Raw genomic sequence first — 15440 nt, forward strand, 5'->3', positions numbered from 1 at the left:
CTTCCTCACGGAGAATAGACATAGTGCTTCTACTCCATTCTATGGATTAAGCCGATGTTTAGACGATCTTTTGTTTTCCCTCTGGAATAAAGTAAGTCTATGTTTCTCTCCCAACTCGTATCCCAGAAGTCATTTTGAAATAGACTCAACCTTATGATGAAAGAAGGTAAGTAAAGAGGAAGTCAAGTAAATGAAATTTCTTAGGGGAAATTCCATCTGGTAAATAATTATTTGCCATAAACTCTGGAGGAGTAAGTTGACCTAACATGGTAATCATCACACCTCACTTATAACCACTCTCTTTTTTACAGCCGAGAGTGCAGTGTGTTGGCAGCTTTCAGTTATTCATATATTATTTATGAGTTTTATCCACATTAAATTTGCGGGTAATCTGCTTTCCTCATAACCTTTCTATGGCTGATAATTGAGAAATGAAGTATAATTGAATTAAATGTTATTGATTCAGGCACTGATTTTTTTTTTTTTTTTGGTCAAGGATATATAATTCTAAATACATATTTTATTCTAAACTTCACTTGAAAAATCCTGGGATTAAAGTTACTCTTTGATACAAAAAGCCATGATTTGGGAAGTTAGAACTAATTTCAAACCCTGACTCACTGTGAGCTTTCTATTTTAGCAGAAGTTGTTTTCAGTCTTATTTGATCATCTCTATAATGGAAATAAAAATACAGGAAGATTAGGAGGACTAAGTGAAATTAAGCTGCAGTAACTAACAGGCCATTCTTGTCATGTTCAGAGCACTCTTTCTCTCCGACCTGAAAACCAAGTCTATCAACAACAGTTCAACGTGTATCTAGGGAGAAGAGAAGCACGGTCAGATAAAGAAATCTTCACCTAGTTTCTGCTGCATGATTGTGTTTCTTTTGATCCTTGGACTCGGGCTGAGTCACTTACATAGTAAAAATAATAAGCATCATAGCGTAGGAGTCAACATAAAGAGGATGGTGAGTGATAAAGAAAAACCAATAGCCGACCCCAAAGGACAAAGCTCCTGGAACACTGGTCCTCTGCACAGTCAACCCTGTGGTATTATCAACAGACATGTCCCTGTGTTCAATAAGCCTTGTGAATGGAGAAGATGTTGAGCATTAAGCTAGATAAGACGGATATAGCGATGAACAAGACAGTCCTTGCTCTCAAACTGCTTATCTTCAAGTTGGGGGATCAGGAAGTAATCCCGCAATTCTAGTTTGGCATGGTAACTGCTGGCCAAGGGGTAAGGACTGGGTGCCATGAAGGAGGGTCTCTCAGAGGAAGTGGTACCCGCCCTGCAGAACAGGGATATTTCTAAAGCCACCTATGCCTGTTCATACATGAAGAAACACCTGCTTTGTTTTCTGTATAATTGGATTCACTATTTCTGCTGCTGTCATGTTCTCTCTCTCTCTCCGTTAATTTTGTGCCATGTATAATCTTATTTTTAGTTCTGAACCACAGTTTGCTTACTTTCCCAATTTTTCTCAACTGCATGTGAAATTAGTTATTAACCACCAGTTATTTAGTTGAATTCTGTAGAAGTCATTTGATCCTGAATTAACATTCATCTAAATGTAGGCTATAGAAGTTGCTCTTACGGTGAAGTAATGCCACGTACATTTTATAGCACAAACCACATGCCATTCTTAATTTGTTCAAAATACATGCACCTCTGTCTTGTAAAGCTTATATCATTTGTACTTCTACAGATGAAAAGAAAACATGTTTGTTTGCTTATTTGGAGTCTTTTTTTATATACTTTATAGAAACGCAATTCAAATTAGCTTAAACAGAAAAAAAGAGAATTTTTAAAATTTTCAAAGATGGCTTAGAGTCAGGTCCCCAGACATTGTCATCGGTGATCCTTCTCTTTCTCTCCCTTCTTTCACCCATCCCTTAGTTCTAATTGCTCTTTGCACATGGTAAGTTCTTTGTACCCAGTGACAAAAACAGTCCCCAGCAAATTAACTCAAAGCATCTGTCATCTTCATAGCTTATTGCAAAGAGAAGGGTCTCTTTCCTAACAAATTCAGCAGAATTTGTGAGGATGACTCTGATTGGCTAAGTCTGGGTCATATGCCCACCTATGGACCAATCACAAGAGCAGAGGGGAGTAACCTGATTAGCCCCGATTGAGTCACATGCCCACCATCATGGCAGAGGAGACAACAGCTTGCCATGAGCATCTTCACCAGGTTGGAAGGGACAACTGGTGAAAGAAAAAGATGGTGAACAGACAACATAATGATCTGTCATAACATGAAATAATCAAGCATCAAGCATTTTTGAGCTAAGCCAGGAGAGTGAGCATATGAGGCCTTATGGCTGGTTCACCTTATAAGAGTGTCAACTCTGCTAAAGAATGAGTGAGAATGTTCCCTAGAACCTACATATACTTGCAATCTTACTCCAGCTCACAGGGAGTGAACCCCTCATAAGTTAAACCCAAACCCAAGGTCATGGTGAAATAGAAAATTTTAAGTCTCTAGAAAAACAACAGAAAATTCAGAGAAATCTCACCTGGGAAAGGTCTTTATGAACATGCATGGGCATCCAAAGGCACTAAGAAGCAAGTTAAGTTCTCAGGCAAACAAACCCAATGCATGAATATTGCAACTGTGGGAATTTCTCAACTGGTCACTTAAACATCCAGATAGAAAACACTAAGCCTTGATGGGAATTCTGCATTTTGAAGGAACTGTGAGGAAGTTAAAACGGTTCCAAACTGGACAATGGAGATTTACAGAACATAAATGCAGTGAAAGATTAGAAAAATATGGATCATTTAATGGATGAAAAACAAGAAAGTGATCTCTTCATTTTCTTTTTGATTTCCCCAGAGCACATGTAACAGATTAATTGTAAAAAGATGCTTTAAGCAACCATCAAAAAATACGAAGCTGCTCTGTGATAGGGATTGTGCTAGAGGCTGAGGCATTGTCTTGCCCTCAAGGGAGTCACTGTTTTGTGGGGAAAGAAAGCCCTTTCAGCAGACTATTAAAATACAATATTCTACATAGAGGTTTGTAAAAGGTGCTATTCGAACAGTGTGAATTTAAGAGGTCACACCTGCAACTCTTCCAATAATTATGTTCCTCCATGTTGCCTGAAATCCACCATTAGAGGTCGATTCATCTGAGGTAGATGACAGTTCTTTTAAATTTTAAATAGTCCTGGTAAGAATATCACTTTAATCAGGATTGTCAGTTGTTCATGCTTCTTGTGAATTATCAATCAGATCATTCCCTGCTAATAAGTACCTCGAATCAGTAAACTCAGGAAATTGGTTTTTGTTTTGATTTTTCCAGGGGCGGGGGTTGAAGAGCAAAGGTAATGGAAGAAGGAACCAATTGGATATGCAGAATTAGAGAACCCCCATAATCACACTACCTCTAAGAGACCAGTTAAGACTCAAGCTAGCCCAAGATAGCTGTGTTTACTCCTTCAATACACTGATGCATTCTATCAGGACATTTTATGAATTCTTACTGCTGTAGATTGGACAACTGAGTAATTGTGTCTTAGTTGGCTGGCTCTAGGCTTATCAGGAAGAAATGAAATGCATTTCCCCCAGCACACCTCCTGTCTCCCCAGCTAAGGTGCCAGCTGTTTGGGTCCTCAAGATTTGGGGGGAATTTGCCAGTTAGAGATGGATCCCAGCAGACAATCACTAACAGAATCTGCATACCAGCTGAAACAATTACGCTGAATTTGTCTGAAGAAGTTAACCCCCGGTACTAGGTAGACTTGGTTCTGCAGGCCCTGAGTATAAGATGAGATTTGCAGGTTTTGAGAGAATGTGGGAACCTTAAACCACATCTGAGAAGACTACACAGGGTTGGGCTGGGAGCACCACAGGGAAGCACCCTGGATTGAGGACCAGGACGTCCCTGCATCTTCTGGATCTGTGTAAGAGCAGGATTCTGATCCATCAGAATGAAGAAAGGAAAGGAAACCATGAACAATAACTAATAGACATTTCACAATCCTCATGGATGGGGAATAACCAGATTTAGTTTGATTTTGATAAAGAAATGAAGCAGTATTTGTACACAGGATGACATGGGATCATCCCATGCTTACTACAAAGCCACTAGAAGTTATTTCAGTAGGGGAGAGATAAGATCAAAAGGAAAGATGTTTAAAGGAAAGCAGGACATGAATAGTAGTTGACTCTCCAAAGTCTGTTATAAAACCTCATCAGTAATTGGATTAGGAATAGGCATTTGACTTAGTTTGGCCAATGAAAATGAAGGGAGTCCTGATGGAAATTTCTGGGAAAGGATCCCTCATTCCCAAGAAAGAGATATTAGGGGGAAAAAAAAAGAGTTGGACATTGTACATTTAGATGAGTCTGTTAAGATCTTCTGTGGCCATCTTGCCACCAACCCAAGGACAGTCCACACATGGATGATCCACGGCTAAGAGAATGGCTGAGAAATGGAGCTGGAACACTGACCTTCTCAACTTCTCAGATAAGATGCTATCTGGTTTTCTGCCACTTGCTGCCGAGAACATTTGATGTACATGGTGTGACTGTTTTGATGAGATCACCCTGCACTTAGCACGGCTAGTTCAGTTAGGCTTCACCCAGGACAGTGTTTTACTATATGGTGTGATGGTCTCTCTTGTCCCCACTCCTACCCATTCTTTACCCTATATCAAAGCACCATCACCCTAGAGCAATCCCATCAGTCTCTGCCTAAACATGTCTACAGCCTTTCTGTTTTGTATGGGGGAAACTGTCAGTCTCCCACCACTCCATCCCAAACACTCAACATACCATTCGGGCCATTCCTATTTTCCCCAACACATTATTACCCTTTGTGTCTTTTGGACCATTTATATGAAGGTCATGCTGGCTAAAATGCCTTTCCTCATCTTTTCTGTCTAGAAATTACCTTTCCATTCATATCTACCTGTGAATCCTTTCCCTGATTTTCCATTTCCTCTGTATTTCATAGCATCTGTGTCTTATCTACTAGGACCTTTTCATATATTTGTTTAAATGTAGCAACGCTCCCTAATTGCCTGTGTCCCCTTGTGACCATCTCTGCCACCTCAGCACCAAGTTCAGTTCTAGACCGGTAACAGGCATTCAATTAAGGGATGAATAAGTGAATGAATGAACAAATGAGTTCAACTCCCCAGGATTTAGGAAAGTTAAGAACAAATTCTACAATATCTGGAGTCCTTCTGCTAAGTAAACAACACTTCCCACATCTCTTGAGGGTATCACAGCTAACCGGCTTGCTAATACTCACAGTCCATACAGTGATTTATTCTACCACCTTAAGCCATATTCCTGATTACTGCTTATCCAAAGGGCTGGATCACTCTGGTGGGCACGACATTTTTATACTGTGTTTTAAGCGTGAATGTGAAAAACTGACTTCCAGCCACCACTGGGTTATTTGTGAAGGTTGCTTAACACATGTGTGGCATTGTGTTAAGAAAGCTAAATTAGAAGCATGTCATGTAGTGACACAGGGACCAAAACAAAGCTCTTGTATATTTTTAATGAACTAGCTCTTAAATGTATTTATTGATCAGACACAAAGTATGTATATATATATATATATATATACACACACACACACGCAAGTATTTTCAAGGAAGAAAAATGTTGCTGGGAATTAAAATTCAGTCCTATTTTTATGTAAGATGGTATGATTAATAACATTGCTGCTTGCGTGAGTCAGTATGAATATATGTGGAGAGAATAAATATATAGGGGAAGGTGAAACAGGCAAGAACACAGAATAACGTACCAAGGCATCCTATTGACGTAACGTTTCTCAATGGCTCTGTTTCCACTGCTTGCCATTAGGACACAAACCATGGCATTTGGGGTTTTGACAAAGCGGCACTGGTCTCTGGCAGTTTGGAAAGTTGGCTGCAAATGGAGGTTTTCTCAGTGGCTGCTTGCGATGCCATGCTGGTGGCTTCAGAGGCTGGGAAACACCAAGAGCTAAATGCTTCCCCTATTTCATTTTCTAAATTTCATAGACTGATAGCAGTCAGGCTGCAGGCATTGTATTCTGAAAGGATTATTGCACTTCCTGAGAAGTTAAAGTCACTCAGCTTTGGCCCCTATGGCTTGGGACACCAACCGAGACGTACTGCAATCACACAGCCGCAATCGACTGTCTCTCGTGGCTTCCCGCTTAATGATATCCCCCACATCAGATCTCCCTTCTATTATGTAGACTCTTTGCCACCAACTCCCTTTTGCTTCTGTAAGCCTTTTTCCATTTTTGTATTTACCTTATTTATCTTACCTTCACACTTCCCTGACCTGATTACCCTTAGACGTAATCAGCTCCTCTTTTCCTTTATGTATCAGTGGCTGCCGCTTGATATTATGGTGTTATTTTAATATCGTAACGGAAAATGATAAAGGCCAATCAATTACTTTGTATTATCTATTGTGTTCCATTGGGATTGATTTTTCTCTATGTAATCATGTTTGCAGCCATAAAAACAAAGATTAAAAAGGGGTTTCTTTCTATTTTTTATATTCAAAGGAGTCGTATTAGTGTCCCTGCCTCGTCACGTCGCGGTGAAGAGCACTAAATCTTGTCGAGAGGAACGGAGTCCCTAGGAGGTGGCTGGAGCCACGGGCAGGACTCAGCGCTGGCCCTTGGACTTTGGCCCGTATCTTGAGTATCTATTTTCCCCAGTACCCTTTAGAAAAATCTGGCATCACATTGATTATCTCATAAATGGCAATTCTGTGTCGGCTGCACGTTTTCGCATATGTTAAGAGGTTCGCACATTGTCCTTTGCCTCCTCCTCACCACATAAACTGCTCAGAATCTCCCACGTCAAATACCTAGAAAGGTACAGGTAATGAATCTTCCCCAGTACCGCCGTGCCATTCCCTCCTTCAAACTCCAGGGCCCGGTGAGGCTCCTGGTCCTGGAGGATAAATATACATTAGATGCAAGCAGGGCGCACACAAACGCCAGGAGGTAATGCAAAGCGAGCCAAGCAGCCTGCAGGGGAGACCTGCAGAAGACTCCCTGTCTCTAAGGCAGGGAGATTCTCAGAGCCAGGAATCGGCTTCAGGGAGCTGGGCTACGCAGCTTGGGTCCTGTGATCACCAGCCTTCCGCGCGCAGAGATGCAGGGGCCGCAGGGCAGCCCCGACCCGCAGCCCCAGACGCGCTGGAGAACGTGGCTCCCCCACAGGCCGGCTAGGCCTCCAGGGCCACGCTCCCTGCGATTCCCGTGACCCCAATGGGGGCCTGGCTGTTTGTCTTTTGCTTGCTCTAAAAACCTGCACGGAAACTCTGCCTGTAGGAAAGCTTTGCGACTCTGCCGTTTTGTCTGACCTCATTTTTATTGCTCAAATGTGCCGGCCTCTCCTTGCCCTCCTCTTGCTCCTAGACTCACCCTTTTCCCTGAAGTAAACTAACAGCATACATAAAAAATCATTCCAGGTTGGGGGCCGGGGAGGGGGGGTTGTGGGGCGAGGATCCGGGTTTGTGAGGCTAACGTTCCCCTGCAACATCCAGACACATCCCGATGCCTGTGGACTCTCAGAGAAGGTGGGCGTCTCTGGTGCAGCCAGCGGGAGGCTCCCTGGGGGCCGAGTTCAGCTGGGCCACTCTGCTTCTCCTCTTCGCAGGCCTGGGAGACTCCTCTCTCGGGCCGGGCTCTGGAAGTCACGGATTCTGACAGTTGCCACAGCTCGGACTCTCGACCTTTGGGGTACGGTGTGAATCTTATCTTGCTCCTGCTTTTGTGAACACGCATGCATGCCAGAAAGGAGACAGTGGGGTACGGCCCTGTGTGTTTTGGAAGGTGGCTCATGCAACTCTGTTCTGTTCGGTCCCTCCCTGAAGCTCCCGAGCTCTGCCCAGCCCTTCCCAGTCCTTGACCCCTTGTCCTCTGTTACAGCTGGCTCGTCCACCGAGTCCCTCAGGGGCCAGGCTGGTGCTTCCAGAGCAGATGAAGCCCGAGGAAGGGAGGAAGGCCCGCCACAAAGCTGGCCCTCCTCACAACAAAGCCCCAAGCTTCTGTTGGTTCATTTGGTTAGAACAACGTCTCCAACTGCCTCCTGCGACACCCTCCCTTTGAGAGTTCATGCTCAGAGGCACCGAGTAATTTTTATTATAGAACAAACAGTGGCTTAAATAGGTTGTCTCCAAATGGTCATTATCTCCCGCTCCACCTCCACCTACCCCGTCTCCTGGGGTGGGGGGGCAGGCCTCACAGCTGCTGCCAGGCCTGCCCGCGGCTCGCCTGCCCTCATAAGTAAGCCTGAGTATTAGCAGACTGAAGGACTTGCTGCAGTGGGAGTGGTCGAATGATCTGGAACTTTTATGAAAGCATTCCAAATGCTTTGTGGCACACTTAGCGCTTGGAGAGGAGGGCGGCGATGGGGATGGGGTCAGCTTTCTTCCTCGGGGAAATTACTCCGATAGGTTCTTAAATTTATAGTCTGTGTTGTGATAATAAATGAAAATAAAATATACCTCCCAAAGTCAGAGTGTCTTTGGCTGAAGAGGTTCTCTGGGGTCGGTCCCTCCACGGCTATTCTCTGTTTTGACAGAAAACTGGAGAGTAGTTTTCCAGGAAATGCTCAGGGACACTTGTGCTCCGTTTGCCTCCCTGTGCTGCCTGCCTGCCACCAGCTTGCTTCCTCGGCAGGAACCCGTACCACTCAGACACCCTGCCCCCCTCCCCAGCCCACGTCCACTCCCACTGTGGTTCCTCCTTCTTTAGTTCTCTCCAGCCCCAGCAGAGAAGCCCTCCCGAAGCAAAGCAGCTTCGCTCCGCCACTAACAGCTCACTGATGTCTAATAACAAAGGGTTTGCTCAGTGCTCCTGAGCCTATTACCCGTGTTGCCCTGGGCTCCTCCCCACAGCACCCCACTCCCGCTCACACCTGTTTGCAGCACAGCCCGGAAAGGTGACATGCAAAATTAAGTTTAAACACTTAAAATCTAGGGTTCCAAGTTTGGGTGAAATGACATAATCTACATTCATCATGTTGTGGAATAACCCTGTTTGGGGTGAGATTTTGGAGTTGCACTCATAGGTAGGTGTTTTTTCCCTATTTTCTGAAAATAATTGTGATGCACAGAAGAGGAGACATTGTTACTCCCTAAAGCATCTGATGAATTGTGTCCAAATATAAGGAAAGCAGACTAGTTTTGAAATATCAACATCTGTCTTAATTTACTTGCTTCTGCATTATGATTCTAGTTGCACTTGAAATAACCTATTGTTGGATTCCCTCGGGGTCTTGGAAAAACTAGTGAAAACAATGTGGAATGGGTTCCTTGTGTGAAACCCACAGACTTCTTTTTTGCCCCTTTTTTTTTCCTTTGCCTTATATTAAATTAGAATTTATAACACTCCATAGCCCATATGAAAAGCATTTCAAGTGATATGGATGAAATTATCTCCTGAAACTAATTTCTCACGTGAAAATTGAACCGGCTGAACCTTTCTCGTAAGCAGCTGACAGGTAAAGAATCTTCAGTGAGTCAACCTCGGTTTGGGAATATTCTTCACATTAAACAGGTATTTGGTCAAATACTCCAAGTCATTTATAAAAAGCATTTTAAATGTGTGTGTGTATCTGAAATCTGTTTTTGCGCCGATCTTAAATTTCAGGGCGCAGCCTTAGAAACCATTCTCAGGGTACCTGCCACTGTTTCGTGTTGTAATAATAACAAATCATGAAGCCCATCTCCGTAGATGTAAAAAACAAAAGCAGGTCTCTTGCTCATAACGTATTCATCAGTGGGGAAAATGACTTGCAATTATTTCCCTTAATAACAGTTAATATTTTTAGTGCTTAAAATGTGCTGGGTACTGTAGTCAGGACCTTTCTGCATTCTCTCTTTGATCCTCACAATGACTTTTTAAGGTAGACTTGTTAGCCTCCGTCTTACAGGTAAGGAAACTGAAGAGGTTAAGAATCACGCCCCGGGGTAAGTGACAGCCGCAGAGGGAAGCATTATTAAAGCGGGAAGACCCCAAAAAGGGTGTTTGTTGTTGATGACTGTTTTGAACGTAGGCAGAATTTAGTGACTGGAGAATAGCTTATGTTTGAACGGTTAGAGAAGGTCCCAGAGGAAAGAGTTGGGTCTGCAAGGAAAGTAAACTTTTATGACTGTGCTGTTTCAGAAGACTTGGCAGCGCCAGTTACTCACCGCTCGCCTGTATCACTCTGTTACTTAATCAGTATTATACAGCACCACTTAATCCTTTTTATGGCTTAGCTTGTCTTGTAATGTTGTTGTACTGCTGATAAACCCATTCGCAGAAATAATGTACCTGTAAAAAAATTGACCACGCTCGGTTTTTAAAGTAAGGACGCTTTATTCGTGAAAGTTTCCATTATATCACAGCATTCATTACAACAGACACTAACAACAGGATCACCTAGTAAAGACTCAAGACAGATGAAACCATTTTTAAAACAAGTATTTATTGCACTGCCCTGTGAGAGCCTGACTGCAGGGCATGAGTCCTCTTGAACCATGGGTTAAAAGCACCCAGATTAAATTTGTATCATGACATACATCAAGTTCTTCAACAGTTAAAACCAGAGTAAAAAAAAAAAAAAATTTTTTTTTTAAGTAGAAAAGCATCTCAGTCCTGAGAACTGGCACTGATTTCCTTTTTTTGGCTAATAAAGGCAAAATTTATTGTAACCTCCTCTATAAAGGCTTTTTGCAGTCCAACGATCAGAAGAGCTAGCAGTTTTAATTTCACGAATACACGCATGCTTAAATTGAAGAATTTTTAAGGTCGCAGTATAGTGACAGCGGCATTCTGCTTCCTTTGAGAATCAATTAGCAACTAAACAACTATACAGTCTCTGTAATGATGCACGGCTGCGGGTCTCCCTGTCACCTGGAGCAAGGTAAACGGCAGGAGAGTTTTGGTCACCAGGGAAAGCATGAAAGGATGTACCACACCTTCATGAAGTTATTCAGGAAAAATCCCTAAAGAAAGAGTAAGTGTCTGAGGCTACACGGCAGCTGTTTCAAATAATAAAATATCATTTGCATCTCTGCTGAGGGTTTTGATTTGTCGGCTGGTGATGTCCCGTGCATTTTTCCTGAACTTACTGCTCATTTTTTTTGAGCTTAGCCAGTTACGATTAAACCGTCAAGTAGGTACACTTGTTTGTTTCGGATATAGGAGAGCCAGTAAAGCTTCATTTCAAATAGAGATGCCCAAGAGGAAAAGATTAGAAAGTGCTGTGCAAAGCTGTGAAACACTGACTGGCAATTTAAATTGGAATCAGACAATTCAGCATGAATAGGAAAAAAAGAGAAAACCCTCACATACACAGTGTTTGCAGTGGAGGGGGTGAGGGATGGGGAAATAGGTTTTATTTTTAGAAGATTTTGCTAAGTTCTTTATAAGCATCTCAATCTTTGTTAAAAAGCAACAACAGATATGCACATTTTCCTTAGGGGAGCATTTTTTTTTCATATAAAATTTTAGTAGTTGGCTGCCTAGAGTGAGGCTTTTTGTAACAGAATATACAAATTGTATTTTTTATGGTTCCTTATTTATAAGAAAACAACCGTTTTAATAAAATGATTCACTTAGATTATTTTACTGCTTTTCATTATGGATCGTCATATTTTTTCATTTGTTCTTGTCTTTCTCCTAGTTAAAATTAAGATGTTTGACTCTGCAATTACTCCCAAATGCATTTGATTTTGAAGTACTGTCTTCTCTCAAAAAACTTGTTAAAATATCTTTCTACAAATATGAATTTCAAAATCAATACAAACCATTTGACTGCTCATATAAGTCATCTCCGAACTGTGTTAAAGACGACTCAAAGCAAATATCTATTTCTCGGGAGCGGGGGGAGATATAAACTTAGCACACACAAAAAGAAAGAACCACCTTCATCCCTTCCAAATTATAAGAGCAGTATTGATACCTGCCTAATGGATTTTTTCACAGTGGCAAGGCATTTGGGTTTTATTTGTTTTGTTGGAGGGATAGAGGTGGCTTTCATTTTGTATTTGAAATATCATAACCTAAAGTTTATTCTATGAAAGGGTTTTTCATGTGTCATGTGCCATCGTTTATCTTCAATCATGAAGGAGAAATATTGTATTCCACAATGTAACTAGTGTTAAAGAAAATTCTTAGGGTTATATATCCAAACACCAGTAAATCCAGTTTAAAGCAACAGAGTTTCCATTTGTGGAGATAAGCATGATAAAATGTATTACGTTATATGAATGCCTTTCTCATGCCTGTTAGCAACATAGGAGCATTGTGACAGTCAACTGAATGTTTATGATTCTAAATAAAAAAAAAAAGATTGTATCAATATAAATTCTCATCTTATTTCAGTTGCAAGATCAAAATCAATGTTAAACACAACTGATGTTGTTAATGTAAAATTAATCTGCTAAAAAAATTTGGAAGTAGGGAACTTAAACACTGGAAAATTCAAGAGAACATTCTCTTTGTTCTGAATGTAGCATATTGCTGAATGTCCCATATATTGCTTTGACAACGTGCAGTGCGCCTAAAGATTTGTAAATAAAGTGAGAGATTCCAATTAGAAAATATGTGTAAAGATAAATGTTGCCTTTATTATTAATACATATTCTCCCAGAACATGTAGCTGAAAATTTAAAAACATACACACACACACACACACACACACGCACGAAGAGCCTCTCCTCTACTTAATTTGCTGAGTTAATGTTCCTTCTCAGAAAATATATACTTTGAATAAGATGGATTAAATATGTTGGTTAGATTTTAGAATGCAATAAAATAATTACATTAAAAATGACCATCTAAGGGGAAAATAGCTAAGTTGGGCTAATTTATTATTATTACTCGTTGCATTTAAAGAAACTTGGACTAGAGATCAAAGTGCATTTTGATTTGTTTGAAAATTGTAAATGACCCATTCCCAGATTTCCAACCCCATAAAGTTAGAACGCAGTCTGTGAGTACTCTGCGCTCTAATCAAGAAGGAAGGGGCTTCAGCTTCAGATGTCAATGCTGTAAACATGTTAAATCTGGAAAATATTTTCGAACCGAGCAACCATGTGTAAAATTTACCGAACTTGTCATGAAAGGGCTGCCGCTGCAAACCTGCAAACTTCCCACTTCCATGAAGACTCCAGATGTTGAGACGAGGAAGCGAGGTTTTCATCTCGAATCCCCAGCTGTGGCACCTCGGACTCTGCCTGCCGCCGTACTCACCACCAGTTTTTCCCCAGGTAAAGGAGCAGCGACCAGTTCACTCCAGGAAAGCAAATCATGGGCTTCCTTCAGTAAGCGCTCCATATCATTTACGACGACATTGCCAGCCCAACATTCCACCATAGATGAGGGTCTGCGATCTATCCGGCTGCCCAGATCAACCAAGTTAGTTTAACAAAAGCTTCCAAAATGTAGAGGGAAAATCATCGGCTAATTATAAAATTAAGCAATTGTCATGTGCTACTGCCAAAGAGAATCGCCATTAAATTACACTTATGCATCATTTCACGAAAACTTTTTTAAAACCATGTTTGGTGCATATAACTAAAAACATCTTGGGATAAATTTAAAACTTTGCTTTACTACAGAAATATAAAATCGGCCAGATATCATCATAAACAAAGACAATTTGATGAATTTTTAAAAATTACTAACACTTCTTTTAACACCACTACCATTATATGTAATATTTACGATATGCAATCTTCTTTTATAATGTAAAGGGTTTTTAAAATGAAATCTGCACTTAAATGCCAATATCCTCTCCTTCTGGCTTCTCACTTTATGACACTAACATAGGATCTCATTCACCAAGCCAATTGAAATTTTAATAAAAGAAAGCAGGAGTTTCTAATAAACTCCTGCAGTGAGCTGATAATACTAAACATCTTTAGCAGCATGGTGTTTTTTATTATTATTTTAGCTGTATATTAATATGCTAGTATTTGTAAACTCCCCAGTGCCACTAGATTTATTTCAGAAGCCTTCACTACATTCTTCTATTGTGAAAAGTTTATCTGACAAAGAAAAATTCTTTTTCAGTGGTTTTCCACCCAGGAGCTCCATGACGGGAAAATATATGGTCGACAAATGCGTTGTGACTATGCATTCAGCCCTGGAAGGAAGAGTGACTGATTTCCCTCATGTGGTGCTGGTTCTAGGCTAACCAGGGAGACTGGCATAATCCACAACTGCAAGGGAGGCAGTATTTGGGCTTTTGTTTGTGATTTAGCAAGATACACTGACCTACATCTCACACCACCGTACCTCCTAGATAACCTTATCTTGTATTACATCCGCTCAATACCTCCACCCCCCATTTCCCCAGCCCAACCTCCCAGCTAGACCACCATCACTCTTCTATCTGGGCAACAGGGCCTGCGGCTACAGAAAGAGTCCACTTAAAACATAATATACAAGGATCCGTGTTTACAATGTAGTTTGGAGCATGGAATTCAAATAAAACCATGGGGGATATTCCTTTATGATGCTGGGTATGATGTGGAACTGTTACTATCAATGGTAATGAACTCCCACATATATTGCATGTAATAAGAGTCAACATTTAGACTGTGTTTATCGTGTGTCAGGCGCTGTTCTAGGCAATTTACATACATGGAGCCTATTTGATCCTTTCCACAGTCCTGAACGGCAGATACGTTACTGTCCCCACATGAAAGATAATAAAACCAAGAAAGTGTCTTGCCAATGTCATGCAGCTAGAGGGACGGTGCCAAATTCAAACTTAAGAGTCTAGGCAAAGAGTCCAGCTCGTCATCACTCTGTCTCTATAAATTACATTGTATTACGTTTGAAACTGTCTTAACAATTAGTTTTCATTGAGGCCTCTCCTATAGATCATAGCCATCCATGGCTTCTTCATCCATAGGCTCTAAGTAAGCAGGATATCTCTGGTTTTCTTAATCTTAAATTGAGGAAGGGAAAGGAATTCTCTCACCCTCCATCAATACTACTCCTACTCCTTCCTAGCTGATTAGGTAAAAACAGTGGAAAAAAATATATATATATAATGTATTTATAAATATATATAATATATTTAATATATATTAAATATATAATATATAAATACATTATATATTAAAATATATGTTAAATATATATTAAATATATAATATATAAATACTATATATATAAATACTATATATATAAACAGTTGGTGTCTTTAACACAAACCTGAAAGGAACACAAGGTTAGCCCAGGCTGTGCTGTCCCTTATGGGCCTTGTCAGTTTAGGATAAAGCCCAGAAGATGCATGACTTGAGAAGCAGGGGATCCTTGCACAAAATTTTAAAAGGTACCCCTTCCCTGAGGTTGCCAGAGCCCAGGTAGAAAGCTTGGTGAGAAGGCTCACCATTTTCCGTGAGCATCCTGTATAGGGCCGGGCTGGTCCAAGGTGAAAGAAAACATCCGGGCCGCTGG

The sequence above is a fragment of the Ailuropoda melanoleuca genome, chromosome 2 (assembly GCF_002007445.2).
Source record: "Ailuropoda melanoleuca isolate Jingjing chromosome 2, ASM200744v2, whole genome shotgun sequence".
In the NCBI taxonomy this organism is placed as follows: domain Eukaryota; kingdom Metazoa; phylum Chordata; class Mammalia; order Carnivora; family Ursidae; genus Ailuropoda; species Ailuropoda melanoleuca.